Raw genomic sequence first — 17589 nt, 5'->3', positions numbered from 1 at the left:
AATCCATGTTGTGGGCAACGTCGAACCAAGTCTTTATACCTCTCCCACGCTTCATAGAGTGACTCAAAATCATTTTGCTTGAACTGGCCAATCTCACTCCTGAGTTGGGCTGTTTTTGTAGGAGGAAAGAATTTAGCAAGAAACCTATCAGCCATGTCCTGCCAACTAATGATGCTTCCCAGTTGTAGAGATTGTAGCCAACCTCTAGCCTTGTCCCTCAAAGATAAAGGAAACAATCTCAGTCTAATGGTGTCTTCAGTAACACAATTGATCTTCACAGTGTCGCAAATCTCCAAGAACATGGCCAAATGAATATTGGGATCGTCCAGTGGCGATCCGCTGAATTGAGCCTGCTGCACCATGCTAATCAAAGCTGGTTTGAGCTCAAAGTTGTTGGCATTAATTGTCTGGCGCATTATGCTCGAGTAGTTTCCATTCACAACTGATCGTACATAGTCCTTCAAGGTGCGTGGTAGTGCCTCACGTTCTTCTTCAGCCATAGCTAGTATCTTATTTCTTTTTAGTGATCTAAGAGTTCTTTCAATCTCCGGATCAACAGGAATAATATCACGAGATCTAGCACGACGCATCCAACGTCAAAAACACACCTGTAGAGCAAAGATAAAATAAAATTCTAAATTAAAACCAAGGTTACTTTGTATCGATATTGACAAAAAGAATAAGAATAAACCAATCCCCGGCAACGGCGCCAAAAACTTGATTGTTGCAAAACTGCAAGTGCACAGTATCGTAATTTTATAATAAAGTAATAAGAAGAGAATCATCCACAGGGATTGGTACCTTACTATTGCCAAATACCAAAATTATACTAATCTCAATTTTATCTAGAGGAATCACTAAGATTTTTGTAGTTGCCAATTAAACTAAGATCAACTCAGAGAGTAATACGCAAATGAAATAAAACTGACGTTCAAAGATCAAATTAATGGGAAAGAAAATTTCTAGGAAATCGATTTCACCTAATTCTTCACTATGCTTTTCTCATCCAGCTAACTTAATTTAATTCTTTTTGTTCATTAGCAAATCTCTAATCCATCCAACAGCCTCTTTCGATTGTCAATTGGAAATTATTCTTGTTCATCAATTCACACAAGAATATGCAAATTAATAAAGCAAGAAAGCAATAAGACCAATGATTTAATCGCTACATAAGTTCATACAAGTCTTTCGATCTCTATACTTACCTATGCTGAAATATTCAAGATCTACCCTATGATTCCCTCTTTCGATAGCAAACCACAAGATTAAATATCATCTAATCAATGGCCAGTTAATTAGAAGCAATAAACTCAGAATAAATCAGATAAACAAAGAGAGAATTGCCTTAAATTAGCATAGACAATCAAGCATAGTTCAGAAATAGGTTACATCGTTTTCCTAAAATGAATAAAATTTAGCTCATGCTAGAAATCGAATTCAACATAAACGAATTCACCATAATTGTTCTGAGAAGATTGGAAGAAAATAAACGCTGAAAAATACTCCTCGAGCTCACTGTCGAGCTGCCAAGGAAACGATTCAATGCTTTTCTCCCGTCTGTGCTCATGTATGATTCCAATGTACGTGCAATAATTGGAATTCCCTCTCCAAAAACAAATGAATTGAATCCCTCTAGCTATCTTTTTCAGTCCCAAAAGGTGTTTTCCAGTCAAAAAGTACGGCCATAGAGTGAAAAATCTCTTTTATATCGTCTGACGGCGGAAGACCCTAGATCTGTCAAAATACGCTGTTCGCTCAAGCGGGGTGTCGAGCGCACGTCGAGCGTTCAACTCTGCCTGATTTCGCTCAAGCGTCCTATCAAGCGCACATCAAGCGTTCAACTCTGCCTGATTTCGCTCAAGCAGCCAATGGCTCTGCTCGAGCGATCTTTGTCTTTCAGCAACCTGCTCAAGCTTCCTATCGAGCGGCAGTCGAGCGTTTGAATCTGCCTGAATTCGTTCGAGTCGACACTTGTAAAATCTGCAATACGAAATTTTTGCAAGTCATCAGAGTGCACAACAGTAGAATACTCAAATTGATCGAGTGTTGTTAACAGCACAGTCACTAATGGCTATTTCTAGTGGGGGCAGATATGAGTTTAAGAAAGATATTAATGTTCAAGCCCAAATAGCTGCATTAACTAGAAGACTGGAGGTCATGGAAATGGAAAAAGTGAAGGCTATGAAAGTAGTAGAAGCATGCTCTATATGTGCTTATTCGAATCATAAGACCCAGGACTGCCCGATTATGCCAGTATTTTAGGAAAGTGTGTCTGAGCAGATGCAATCAGCTAACAGGGTTAACAGAGCACAAAATCAGCATTTTTCCAATATATATAATCCAGGGTGGAGGAATCACCCAAATTTCTCATGGAGAAATGATTAGGTTGGTTGGTCTCCACCATCTTCACAGCAGCCATTTCATCAGGGTGCTCCTTAGCACCAGTATCAGCTATATCAGAGTTCTCAGAGCTATCCTTTTGTAGCACCTCCTGGGTTTCAGCCTTGTTGAACCCAAGGTTTCAAGGTTTGTGTAATTATATATCTATACATGGATTTTGATGATAACAAATTAATTCAAAGAATAAAGGAGTCTCAAGCTCAAGTTGTCTACACAATGGAATCAAGCATATCAAGGAAACAAGCATGAGCAAGAAGAGAACAAGTTCACATTAAAGTCATAGAGTAATGTTGTAAATCTCTTAAAAATTCGAAATTAGGATTAAGGCTCAAAATTAATATTTTATCAAAGAGCATTAAAATACATTTTCAACATGTGCATGAATATTTTGAAAATTAAATTTGAAAATTTTGAAAGATGATTGATTATCATCTTTCACATGTGCATACCTTGATTAAAAGGTTGAATTTTGAAAATATTAAAAATGATTGATTGTCATCTTTCATATGTGCATGTTTTATTTGAATATTTTCAAAAGTGATTGATACTTTTTTAGACTTATACAAAAGTTAGATGATTTTGTTTGAAATTTTTGAAAAGTAAAGTGTGCTCCTTTTGTCATATGCAAAAAGTAAAAAATTAGATTTGAATTTTTTGAAAAGGAAAGTGTGCTCCTTTTGTCATATGTCAAAAGTAAAAGATTAGGTTTGAAGTTTTTGAAAAATGAATGATATTGTCTTTGACAATTGAAAAATAAGAGCCTTGTATTTGAATTTTTTAAAAAAGTGAATGATGTTGTCTTTGACATGTGAATCTTTTTAAATTTGAATATGAAGTCTCATATGCCTATAAATAGATCATTTGAGAGCTTCACATTTACAACATCCAGAGCATACAACAGTCATTCAAACCTTTCATTCTCTCTTCTCTAAGCATTGAGCCTTAATCTTTATTCATTTTGAGAGATATAGTTTGCACTGTATTGTTCTTATTTCACTCATTAAAGAGTGTTTTCTAATAACCTACCCACTATCAGCTCTTGTATCAGAAAAATGGTGTGTATAACCCTTGTGCATGTAGAAAGTGTTCTACACAGGAAATAGTTAAATCACCACGTATAAGGTGATTGCAAGTGTAGAGGGTGTTCTACACGGATCCTTTGTAGCATTGTTGTTCAAAGGTATAATAGGTTTCTATCTCCTCTGAAGGAGATTGAATAGTGAATTTGGGAATTCTCAAGAGGTAGCTTGAGGCGAGGACGTAGGCAGTGGGGCCAAACCTCGTTAACATACTGAGTTTGCTTCTCTCTTCCCCTTACTTTTTATATTTATTGATATTTCATATTTTTTTTATATTTTATATTGTATATTTGATTTATAATTATTTTTTTTTTATACAACTCAATTCACCCCCTCTTGTATTAGTCATCTGGGCAACAATTGGTATCAGAGCTAAAAGCTCTATTATAAGATTAACTATCTTTTGAGTTAAAATCTTATGGCTAACATTGCAGCTTCATTTGGTGAAGGTCAATCTAGCAGTCGGCCTCCACTCTTTTGGGGAGATAATTACTTATTCTGGAAAGTTAGAATCAGAATATTCCTTCAGGCTCAAGGTCGAGAAATCTGAAAATGTATTATAAATGGACCTTATATTTCAACAAAAGTGGTTGATGGAGTAAAGGTCAAAAAGGAAGAAGAAGAGTTTGATCGTGAAGACGATAGACTTTATACTTTGAATTTAACTGCTATGAATTTGTTATTTAATGCTCTCAATGGAAATGAGATTAATAAAATAATGACTTGTGCTACGGCAAAATAAATTTGGGATAACTTGAAAGTTACTTATGAAGGAACTTCGTAAGTCAAGGAATCAAAAATTTATATTCTTACTCATGAATATGAAATATTTAAGATGAATGATGATGAATCTTAGTATGTACACTCGTTTTACTAACATCATAAACAGCTTGACAGCTCTTAACAAAGTTTATTCGAAGGTGGAGATAGTAAGAAAAATTCTCAACTCTCTACCAAAATACTGGGAATTAAAAGTGACAGCGATTTTTGAAACTAGAGACCTCAAGAAACTCGAAATGAATGAACTCATCAGGTCACTTATCGCCCATGAGTACACATTGAAAAAAGGAGAAGAAGAAGGAAAGCCAAAGAAGAGCTTGGCACTTAAAGCTGCTCCTCATGAAAGTGAAAGTGATGAAGATGAGGAAAATGAAGACAAAGATGAAGAAGTTGCAATGATAACAAGAAGAATTCAGAGGTTCTTAAAGAAAAATAAAACTCTTCCGAGGAAATCCTTCAAAAAGTTTTCCAAGAAAAATTCAGGTAAAAATGATTTGTTATAAATGCAATAAGTATGGTCATATCAAGTCAGATTGTCCTCTGCTAAACAAAGATCAAAACAAGAGCAAGAAAGCAATGAAAGTTACATGGAATGATGATTCAAGTAGCTCAGATAGTGAAGCAAGCAATGGAGAATCAGCAAATCTTTGTCTTATGGCTAAAGATGATATTGAGGTAACAAATCTTGATAATATTGAAGATACTTCATATAAAGAATTGCAAAATGCTTTAGAAGAGGTATATGAAGAATTTGAAAAATTGGGTATCAAATATACTGCTTTGAGAAAGAAAAATTCTTTTTTAACAAACGAAATTGATATTTTAAGAAAAGAAAGTATCATTTTGATAGATGAAAATTTTGAGTTGAATAAGAAGAAAACCGATTTAGAAAATATTGTTGAAAACTTTACAAATGGAAAAAGAAATTTTGAAAAACTTCTTGGTAGTCAAATATGTGTTTTTGACAAGGCAGACTTTGGATATATGCCAAAACAAAAATACAAACCTTATAAAAATTTCTTTGATAATCCTTCTACATCAAATACCAATATTCAAAATTCTTTTCATAAAAATAATTTTGTCAAAAAAAGATATTATTATAATCATTCAAGTTCTTCATATATGTCACATGCTATTTGCAATTTCTGTAATAGAAATAGTCATAATTATCATACTTGTCCTATTAAAAGAAATCATACAATGACTATTAGGGCCATATGGATACCTAAAAATCTTGTTTCTTCTAATACTAATAAATAAAGGACCCAAAGAACTTGGGTACGAAGAAAAATCATTTTAATTATTTTTATAGGTATGCATGAAGTCATCTACAAGCAAAAACAAATGATTTTTAGATAGTGGATGTTCAAGACACATGGCGGGAGACAAGACTAAGTTCTTTGATCTTAAATCTAAAGAAGAAGAAGACGTGACATTTAGAGACAATTCGAAAGGGAAGATCATGGGAATAGGTAAAATTGGTAATGAATCTTCTCTCATAATTGAAGATGTTCTACTTGTTGAAGGTCTAAAACATAATCTTTTGAGTATAAGTAAATTATGTGATAAAGAATTTACAATTACTTTCAAAATGGATAAGTGCATTATTTTGAATGATCATGATTGTAATATTTCTTTTATTGCTTTTAGAAGTAATAATGTTTATACAATCGATTTTGAAGAAATTACCTCACAAGATGCTATTTACTTTTCAGCTCAAAATGAAACTAGTTGGTTATGACATAGAAGATTAGGTCATGCCAACATGAAACTTATTTCCAAACTTTCAAAAAATAATTTTGTGAGAGTTTTATCAAAAACAAATTTTCTTAAAGACAAAATTTGTGATGCATGCCAATTTGGTAAACAAACAAAAACTTCTTTTAAAACTAAGAAACATATTTCCACTACTAGACCATTGCAACTAATACACATGGATCTTTTTGGACCAAATAGAGTTGCAAGTTTAGGAGGAAAATATTATGCATTCGTTATTGTTGATGATTTCTCTAGATATACTTGAGTCATCTTTCTTGCTCATAAAGATGAGGCACACAATGCCTTTACCAAGTTATGCAAGAGAATTCAAAATGAAAAAGGTTATACTATTTCAAGTATCCGAAGTGATAGGGGAAAAGAGTTTGTTAATAAATATATTGAAACATTTTGTGATGAAAATAGTTTTGTGCATAATTTTTCTGTTCCTTGAACTCCTCAACAAAATGGGGTAGTAGAAAGGAAAAATAGATCTCTTCAAGAGATGGCAAGAACAATACTCAATGAGAACAACTTGCCTAGTTATTTTTGGGCCGAAGCGGTAAGTACTGCATGTTATGTTATAAATAAAGTTATGCTAAGGTCTAAATTAGATAAAACCCCCTATGAGCTTTGGAATGAGAAAAAGCCCAATATTGGTTACTTTCATGTATTTGGATGCAAATGTTTTATTTTAAATGACAGAGATAATTTAGGTAAGTTTGATGCAAAATCTGATGAAGGTATCTTTCTCGGGTATTCTACTAATAATAAAACTTATAGAGTATTCAATAAAAAGACTTTGACTGTACAAGAATCTATGCATGTAGTATTTGATGAATCTAATTCTCCACTCTCCAAGAAATCTATTGATGAAGAAACAGGAGATATAAATAACACGGAAAGTCTCAATCTCAACAAAGAGAATACAATAGAAGAAGTTCAACATGGAACCATCAGGAAAGATCATCAAAATTTAATACAAGATGTAACTAAACAGTAGAAATTTGTGAAAAATCATCTAGTAGAACAAATTTTGGGAGAACCTTCATGAGGTGTAAGTACTCGATCATCTCTTAGAAATATTTGCAATCATGCTGCTTTTCTATCTCAGATTGAACCCAAAAATATTGATGACGCACTTCTTGATGAATCTTGGATTCTAACTATGTAGGAAGAGTTGAATCAATTTGAAAGAAATGATATTTGGACACTTGTTCCTAGATCCAAAAATCATACTATTATTGGAACAAAATGGGTTTTTAGAAATAAAAAAGATGAGTCCGGAATCATTACTAGAAATAAGGCTCGACTTGTAGTCCAAGGTTTTAATCAAGAAGAAGGAATCGATTATGATGAGACATATACACCAGTCGCAAGATTAGAAACTATTCGAATGCTACTTACATATGCTTGTTATAAAGATTTCAAATTTTTTCAAATGGATGTTAAAAGTGCTTTCTTAAATGGTTTTATAAATGAAAAGGTATATGTTGAGCAACCTCTAGGTTTTGAAAATCATTTTTCCCCAAATTATATTTTCAAACTCATAAAAGCACTATATGGACTCAAACAAGCTCCTAGAGCTTGGTAAGAGAGACTCAGTGGTTTCTTATTTTAAAAAGATTTTTCAAGAGGAAAAATCGACATAACTCTTTTCATTAAATATGAAAATTATGATATTCTTTTGATTCAGATTTATGTTGATGATATAATATTTAGTGCTACTAATGAAAATATGTGTCAATTTTTTGCTAAGACTATGCAGGAATAATTTGAAATGAGCATGATGGGAGAACTTACATTCTTTCTTGGATTGCAAATTAAGCAAGCAAAAAGTAGGACATTCATCAATCAATCAAAATATATTAAGGAATTACTGAAAAAGTTTGGGATGGAATGTGCTAAGGAAATTGGAACACCAATGAGCCCATCAACTAAACTTGATAAAGATGAATCCGGTAAGCCAGTTGACTCTAAGATATATCGAGGTATGATTGGTAGCTTATTATATTTAACAGCCAGTAGATCAGGTATTATGTTTAGTGTGTGCTTATGTGCACGCTTTCAATCCTCTCCAAAAGAATAACATTTAATTACAGTTAAGCACATTCTTAAATATCTTAGTAGTACAATTAACTTATGATTATGGTACCATAAGCACACATCTTTTGATCTAATCAGCTACACAGATGCAGATTATGCTGGCTATAAAATAGATCGAAAAAACACTAGTGGAGCATGTCATTTCTTAGATCATGCACTAGTTTCCTGGTTTAGTAAAAAATAAAATTCTGTTACACTATCTATTGCTGAGGTAGAATATGTTGCTGCGGGTAGGGCTGTTTTATCCGGCCCGGCCGAATCCGGTTATACCGGATTCCAGTTCCGGTTTTCGGCCCGGATCAAATCCGGGCCGAAACCCGCATTTTTAAAACCGGCCCAATCCAGGCCGGTTATGGGTATTACATCCGGGTACCGGATTTAAACCCCGGTACCCAGTTTTTATATAAAAACAAATCGTCTCTCATTTCTCCTCTCTACTCCTCTCTCTCTCTCCCTGTCTCTCTCTCTCTCTCGTCCGAGCCCAACGTAACCCTAGCCTTCGCCGCCGTCTATCTCTCTCGCCGTCACCGCCGCCAGACTTTAGATCGGTAGTCTCTCATCTCTCCCTCTCTCTCTCTCTTTCTCTCGATCGATCGATCGACCAACCCAAAAAATAATGTAGATCTGCTATTTTTTGTTAAACATGGGGTGTTTTTTTTTTTCTTGTTTTTTAGATCTGCTATTATGTTAGATCTACATGTATCCTTTCTTTTTTTATGGGTTTTATAGGGTCAAATCTGTGCTAGCCATTTCTGTTCAAGTTCGATCTGCAGTAGTTTTTTTAGGGTTTTTTTCCTTTGAGTACTTTGTTGATTTGGGTCTGTTTTGTTTTGATCATTGGAGTCTGCTATGCCTTTCATTTCTGTTTTTGTTTATCTGTTTGGTTGCTGGGAAAACTAGGGGAAAGAAAATTTGGATAAGGGTTTCTCACGAGCTATTCATGTTGTGTGATGTGCAGATTTTTTGTTTTGGTTTGCATGTTGTCTTGATCTTGGGTTTTTTTTTTCTTCCCTTTAAATGATCCCATTTTTTTGTTTGGTTTTAGATGATCGAACATCTAATATTTTTTTTGTTTGGTTTTTGCAAAATGTTTGGGGGCTGTTTGGTTTTAAGGTTTGTATTTCTCAAGTTTCTGAATCTGTAGTTGCTTATATAATTTTATATTTCCATTTTGTAATGATTTTTGCTTATTCATCCGATCCGTAGTTGCTTATATAAAGTTTGAATGCTTTTTTTTGGGGGATTGAAACATATCATCTCTTTGAATTGCTAGTTCAAAGAGAAAGTTGGTATTGATTGAATTCTATGTTCATTAGCATACACCATGTATTTGCTCTTTGTAGAGGACCACTTTTCGTATATGCATGTCTATAAGGCTCTGTATCTTAGTTGTAGACTCATTTGAGGTGACGATCCCTTTGTATGAATTTGATCTTTGTTGGTTGGAACGATTGAAGTCATGATTTGATGCAAAAGTGGGAGTGGTTTATTAAACAAAAGTTGTGTGAGTTTTCATGCTTTCTTGGATACAAGCAAAATATTCTATATGAATTAATGTCTGATCTAATATTTTGTACTAAAGTACTACAGTTTCAAAGTTGGTCCGTTTCATTATTTTATATTTTCTGCATGTTCAGGTCTATTTAAAAGAGTTTTGCCCGGTGTTGGTCCCACATAAGTTGGAGTCTTGGGCAGGGACGACTGATATACAATCCTACCCTGCAGTATTTTATGCACAAGTGGCCTCTTTCAAGTTTGAACCACGCACAAACACTTGGCACAATCCTTCCATAATTTTCTAAGTCAAAGAAAGGGTTCTCTTTATCCACTTCTTATTGAAAGTTTAACGATTTGTTCAATAGAATGGTATATATGTATGTACGTTGGGTGCAGGCTTTGGTACTACCATATTCTCCAATATCATGTATGTGCCTCACCCCTATCAGTTATGGTAAGATATTAATTTCTACCTTTTTCTTTTGTTTCCTTGTTATTTCTTTAATGAAGGTATTGTCATGTAGTCCCAGATTCAACTAATGCCACAGAGTGGCAGCTTTCACCTTTATTTTTTGGTTAATTAATGTAGCTTTAAGTCATAAGATTATGTTTGATATCTTTACTTAAAATATCAGCAGGCCAATTAATAACTTTTAATAATTCATATGATATTTGATTTTGTTTCAACATGTACATACATGCAGATAATCACAAATCTTTCTGTTGAATACATTTTGCAGATAACCAACAATGGCTGTTCTGAGACAGGAAATTCATCAGAAACTAAATTCAATTGTGAAGGAATGCATTGATTGCATGAAGCAAACATATTATGTATTGGTGGCTTTATGTAATCCACTTTTGATATGTAATTTCATATTTTGTAATTTGTGTTTTGTAATGTATAAATACCAAATAATGAAATATGTAGTGATTGTATTATGTGTTTTTAGATGCATTTAGTTAAAAAGGCAATTAGTTTTATATATGAAAGAATATGCTTTACAACATTTTTTCTTGAAAGAAACTAAATAATATAGGCTCTTAGATTTAAAAGAAAAATGCTTCTTGAAAGAAACTAAATAATATGGGATTTTTAATTTAAAAAAAAAAAAGAAACTTACACGGGTATAGTCCGGAACCCGGATTCCGGGTTTCAAAAAATCCGGATTCACCCGGGTTCCGGCCCAAGTTGCAACCCGCCTATACTAGGCCGGAAACCGGCCCGAATTTGAAATCCGGGTTCCGGGCTGGGTATACCCGGATACCCGGTCCGAAACCCGGATGAACAGCCCTAGCTGTGGGTAGTTGTTGTGCTCAAGTTCTCTACATGAAGCAACAACTCGAAAATTTTAAACTCATGTATAATCACATTCCAATCAAATGTGATATAAATCTTTCAAAGAACCTAATACAACATTTTAGAACTAAGCATATTGAAATAAGATATCATTTTCTTCGAGATCATGTGCAGAAAGGCGATATAGTACTAGAGTTCACAAACACATATGATCAGTTAGCAGATATTTTCACAAAACCTTTACCAGAATATAGATTATGTATGATCAGAAGAGAAATATATATGATACATGCTATGAATATCTCTTAAAAGATAGACCAAAATCAGTAAAAATAGAAAGAGATTTTTTAAATACTTTTACATAAACTTGAGAGATTCTTAGCCTCATGTTTGAGAGGCTCATTCTCTTCATACAATATCATGTTGTTGCCCAGATGACTAACACAAGAGGGGGGGTGAATTGAGTTGTATTAAAAAAAATAACAATTATAAATCAAATATATAATATAAAATATAAACAAAATATGAAATAACAATAAATATAAAGAGTAAGGGTAAGAGAGAAGCAAACTCAGTATGTTAACGAGGTTTGGCCCCACTGCCTACGTCCTCGCCTCAAGCTACCCCTTGAGGATTCCCAAATTCACTATTCAACCTCCTTCAGGTGGAGATAGAAACCTATTACACCTTTGAACAACACCGCTACAAAGGATCCGTGTAGAACACCCTCTACACTTGCAATCACCTTACACGTGGTGATTCAACTATTCCCCGTGTAGAATACTTTCTACACGCACAAGGATTATACACACCCTTTTTCTGATACAAAAGCTGATAATGGGTAGGTTATCAGAAAACACTCCTCAATGAGTGAAATAAGAACAATGCAGAGCAAACTATATCTCTCAAAATGAACAAGGATTAATGCTCAATGCTTAGAGAAGAGAGAATGAAAGCTTTGAATGAATGTTATATGCTCTTGATGTTATGAATGTGAAGCACTCAAATGATCTATTTATAGGCATATGAGACTTCATATTCAAATTTAAAAAGATTCACATGTCAAAGACAACATCATTCACTTTTTCAAAAAATTCAAATAAAAGGTTCTTCTTTTTCAATTGTCAAAGACAACATCATTCACTTTTTCAAAAAAATCCAACCTAATCTTTTACTTTTGGCATATGACAAAATGAGCACATTTTCCTTTTCAAAAAATTCAAACCTAATCTTTTACTTTTTGCATATGACAAAATGAGCACACTTTACTTTTCAAAATTTTCAAACAAAATCATCTACCTTTTGTATAAGTCTAAAAAAGCATCAATCACTTTTGAAAATATTCAAATAAAACATGCACATGTGAAAGATGACAATCAATCATCTTTAATATTTTCAAAGTTCAACCCTTTAATCAAGGCATGCATATGCAAAAGATGACAATCAATCATCTTTCAAAATTTTCAAATTTAATTTTCAAAAAAATTCATGCACATGTGGAAAATATATTTTAATGCTTTATGATAAACTATTAATTTTGAGCATTAATCCTAATTTTGAATTTTAAGAGATTTACAATACTACTCTATGACTTTAATGTGAACTTGTTTCCTTCTTGCTCATGCTTGGTTCTTTGATGTGCTTGATTCCATTGTATGAACAACTTGAGCTTGAAACTCCTTTATTCTTTGAATTCATTTGTTATCATCAAAATCCATGTGTAGATTTATAATCACATGAAACTTGAAACCTTGGGTTCAACACATGTCATTCTTATCCATGGAAAACTACAAGCGGAATGAAGAATCTAATAAAGATTTCAACTGTTTATTTTTATGCCGAATGATTCATTCCCTTGTGTGATACTCTTGAACAATTCGTTGAAGTACAACAATTTGTTCTTAAAGCTTTTCAACTTCATGATTTCTAACTTGTAACCGTTGAGAAAAAGCAACAATAGAGAAGGAATAGCGAGTCTCAAGACTCACCAAATCGTAGATAGCATCAGAATCTGACTTATTAGCCAAACTACTATTTTCTTGTTGCAACATGGCACCAATGGCAGCTGCAAAAAGGACAAGAGGTTGAGGTGCAGAATGCCTCATGGATGAATTCAGAGAAATATTAGAAGAATGAGCCATTGAGAAAAGAATTGAAAGCTTAAAACGAGAATGTTGAAGAAATGCAGATGAGTTATAGAGATGAGAAGAAAACTTGATGTGGATTGGATAAACTTTAAGACTGATTTTATAAAGATAGCATAAAGAACAAGATGAGCTATCATCCAAGTCAAAGAGTAATGTGATTTCTTTTACCGATAGGTGAAAATGACATTTTTTTAGAAATTCGAAGCCCTCAAACTCGTTTGTCAACAACATCAGACGATTTTTTTCAAATCTCCAGCCACACTTGTTGGGTCACGGACGGATCCATTTTTTCAACTATCTACAGTTTTTAATAACGCACCGTTTTCTTCAGTCCATTTACTTGTTGTGGATCCTTTTTAATGATGCCAAAAGGGGGAGAAGTGTTAGACTAGAACATTAACATTATTTTAATTGTTAAACTTGTTATATATGCTTGGAATTATATTCATACTTTGATTGAAAGACTAACGCACATTTTCAGGGGGAGTTTAAGTATTAATACAGGCTTCAGGTTCTATCAAGTATTTGTCATCATCAAAAAGGGGGAGATTGTTGAACCTAAGGTTTCAAGATTTGTGTAATTATATATCTACACATAGATTTTGATAATAACAAATGAATTCAAAGAGTAAAGTAGTCTCAAGTTCAAGTTGTCTACACAATGGAGTCAAGCACATCAAGAAAACAAGCATGAGCAAGAAGGGAATAAGTTCACATTAAAATCATAGAATAATGTTGTAAATCTCTAAAAAATTTGAAATTAGGATTAAGGCTCAAAATTAATATTTTATCATAAAGCATTAAAATACATTTTCCACATGTGCATGAATATTTTGAAAATTAAATTTGAAAATTTTGAAAGATGATTTATTGTCATCTTTCACATGTGCATACCTTGATTAAAGGGTTGAACTTTGAAAATATTAAAGATGATTATTTTCATCTTTCACATGTGCATGTTTTATTTGAATATTTTCAAAAGTGATTGATACTTTTTTAGACTTATACAAAAGGTAGATGATTTTGTTTGAAAATTTTGAAAAGTAAAGTGTACTCCTTTTGTCATATGCAAAAAGTAAAAGATTATATTTGAATTTTTTGAAAAGAAAAGTGTGTTTCTTTTGTCATATGTCAAAAGTAAAAGACTAAGTTTGAAGTTTTTAAAAAATGAATGATGTTGTCTTTGACAATTGAAAAATAAGAACCTTGTATTTGAATTTTTTGAAAAAATGAATGATATTGTCTTTGACATGTGAATATTTTAAATTTGAATATGAAGTCTCATATGCTTATAAATAGATCATTTGAGAGCTTCACATTTACAACATCCAGAGCATACAACATTCATTCAAAACTTTCATTCTCTCTTCTCTAAGCATTGAATCTTAATCTTTATTCATTTTGAGAGATATAGTTTGTGCTGTATTGTTCTTATTTCACTCATTGAGGAGTGTTTTCTGATAACCTACCCACTATTAGCTCTTGTATCAGAAAAAGGATGTGTATAACCCTTGTGCGTGTAGAAATTGTTCTACACAGGGAATAGTTAAATCACCACGTGTAAGGTAATTGCAAGTGTAGAGGGTGTTCTACACGAATCCTTTGTAGCGGTATTATTCAAATGTGTAATAGGTTTCTATCTCCACCTGAAGGAGATTGAATAGTGAATTTGGGAATCCTTAAGGGGTAGCTTGAGGGCAGGACGTATGCAGTAGGGTCGAACCTCGTTAACATACTGAGTTGGCTTCTTTCTTACTCTAACTCTTTATATTTATTGCTATTTCATATTTTGTTTATATTTTATATTGTATATTTCATTTATAATTGTTATTTTTTTTAATACAACTCAATTCACCCCCCTTTTGTGTTGGTCATCTGGGCAACAAGTCTCATGTAGTTGCACAGAGTTCTAATCCTCAGTCATCTGCAAAGAAGTATCTAGAAGACAGTATGACACAGATGGCCAATACACTTAAGAAATTTATACAGATTCAAGCCACCATAAACAATCAGAGCACTCAGGCCATAAATGAGTTGCACCATTAATAAGATGAGCACAACCAAGAGCACTTTAGAGAAGGGAAAATTTCCAGCACAGCCTCAACCTAATCCTCTAGTATACAGGCAACAACAACAACAAGTGCATAATGTCTCAGGGGACGTTATTGAGACAACCGTTCTTACTTTGAGAAGTGGGAAGGAAGTTCCCAACCTGAGATGACCATGGACAAACATGTAGTTGCTTCTAAACCTACAAATGTAATAGAGACCGATGAAGCTGAGAAAAAACCAGAAGAAGTGAGGCTAGAGTCGAAGAAGCCTGTGAGTGGAAAGGTTGAAACTAGTAGAGAGTACGTTCCCTATCCTCAGAGATTGGCAGCTGGCCAAAAGAACAAATATCACATTGAGATTTAGGAGATCTTCAAGCAAGTAAAGATTAATATTCCACTCCTGGATGTCATACAACAAGTGCCTTCATATGCAAAATTTTTGAAAGACTTGTGCACAGTGAATAGGAAATTGAATGTGAAGAAGAAAGCCTTCCTAACATAGCAAGTTAGTGCATTGATATTGAACGAGACTCCTCAAAAGTCTGGAGATCCTAGCTCTCCCCACATTTCCATTATGATTGTTGAGTCACGCATTAGGAGAGCTCTACTTGATCTAGGGAGTAGTGTAAACTTACTATCATTCTCAGTGTATAAGCAGCTGGGATTGGGTGAGCTGTAAAAGACCTTCATCATACTACAGTTGGCTAATAGATCAGTTAAAATGCCGAGGGGTATAGTTGAAGATGTGCTGGTCTAGGTGGACAAATTTTATTACCCAATAGATTTTGTAGTTCTTGACATGCAATGGCTAGTCTTCACTATTCACCATGAGTATGTCATACTTGGACGCCCATTCCTTACTACTTCGAATGCACTTATCAATTTTCAAAGTTGAGTACTAAAGCTCACTTTCGAGAATATGACATTGGAGATGAATGTGTTCAACGCTTGCAAGATGCCTAGTGTATGGGATGATTCAGATGTGCAAGCTGTTGATATGGTGTATGATTTTGTTCAAAGTTATTATCAATATTTGATTACGAGAGTGCATATGAGGATGGCTTTCATGAGTAGTGATGACTTGCAAAATTTCATATTGCAGATTTTACAAGTTCGCTCGAGCGGAGACTTTTGGCCGCTCCAGCGAATTCAAGCAGATTCAAACGCTCGACTGCCGCTCGACAGGGAGCTCGAGCGGGTTGCTGAAAAACAAAGATCGCTCGAGCGGAGACATTGGCCACTCGAGCGGAGACATTGGCCACTCGAGCGAAATCAGGCAGAGTCGAATGCTCAATGTGCGCTCGATAGGACGCTCGAGCGAAATTAGGCAGAGTCGAACGCTCGAAGGGCGATCGACACCCCGCTCGAGCGAACATAGTATTTTGACAGATTTTAAGTTTTCCGCCGTGAGACCATATAAAAGCAATTTTTCACTCTAGAGCCACGAGTTTTGGACTGGAGAACACTTCTTGGGAGAGAAAAACATAGCTAGAGGGATTCAAATCATCTATTTTTGGAGAGGGAATTCCAATTATTGCATGTACATTGGAATCATACACGAGCACGAACGAGAGAAAAGCGTTGAATCGTTCCATTGAGCTTTTGACGACGAGTTGCGGCTGTAAGGATTTTTCAGTGTTTATTTTCTTCCCATCTTCTCAGAACAATTATGGTGAATTCGTTTATGTTGAATTCCATTTCTAGCATGAGCTAAATTTTCTTCATTCTAGGAAAACGATGTAACCTATTTTTGAACTATGCTTGATTGTCTATGCTAATTTTAATGCAATTCTCTCTTTGTTTATCTGATTTATTCTGAATTTATTGCTTCTAATTAACTGGCCATTGATTAGATGATAAGTAATCTTGTGATTTGCTATTGAAAGAGTGAATCATAGGGTAGATCTTGGATATTTTAGCATAGGTAAGTATAGAGATCGAAAGACTTGTATGAACCTATGTAGTAATTAAATCATTGGTCTTATTGCGTTCTTGATTATTGAATTTGCATATTCTTGTGTGAATTGATAACCAAGAGTCAATTGGAATTGACTATCGAAAGAGGTTTTTGGATGAATTAGAGATTTGCTAATAGACAAAAGAGATTTAAATTAAATTAGCTGGATGAGAAAAGCATAGTGAAGAAGTAGGTGAAATCGATTTCCTAGAAGTTTTCTTCCCATTAATTTGATCTTCAAACGTCAGTGTTATTTCCTTTGCACATTTTTCTTTGAGTTGATCTAGTTTAGATTGCAACTACAAAAATCTTAGTGATTCCTCTAGATAAAATCAAGTTTAGTATAATTTTGGTATTTGGCAAACGTAAGGTACTAATCCCTGAGGACGATACTCTTCTTATTACTTTACTATAAAACTACGATACTGTGCACTTGCAGTTTTGCACCGGTCAAGTTTTTGGCGCCGTTGCCGGGGATTGGTTTATTCTTATTCTTTTTGTCAATATCGATACAAAG

At 33.9% G+C, this 17589-nt stretch overlaps 1 non-coding gene across 1 annotated transcript; it reads left to right on the top strand.

Annotated features, from left to right (window-relative positions):
* On the top strand, positions 1–107 carry LOC122297992. Its single transcript, XR_006239052.1, has one exon. It is a non-coding gene; the product is annotated as a small nucleolar RNA R71 (small nucleolar RNA).
* The last annotated feature ends 17482 nt before the right edge of the window (positions 108–17589 follow it).

This window comes from Carya illinoinensis, chromosome 15 (assembly GCF_018687715.1).
Source record: "Carya illinoinensis cultivar Pawnee chromosome 15, C.illinoinensisPawnee_v1, whole genome shotgun sequence".
Lineage (NCBI taxonomy): Eukaryota > Viridiplantae > Streptophyta > Magnoliopsida > Fagales > Juglandaceae > Carya > Carya illinoinensis.
Note: the sequence above shows the minus strand (reverse complement) of the source record. Positions and strands in the feature narration are given on the sequence as shown.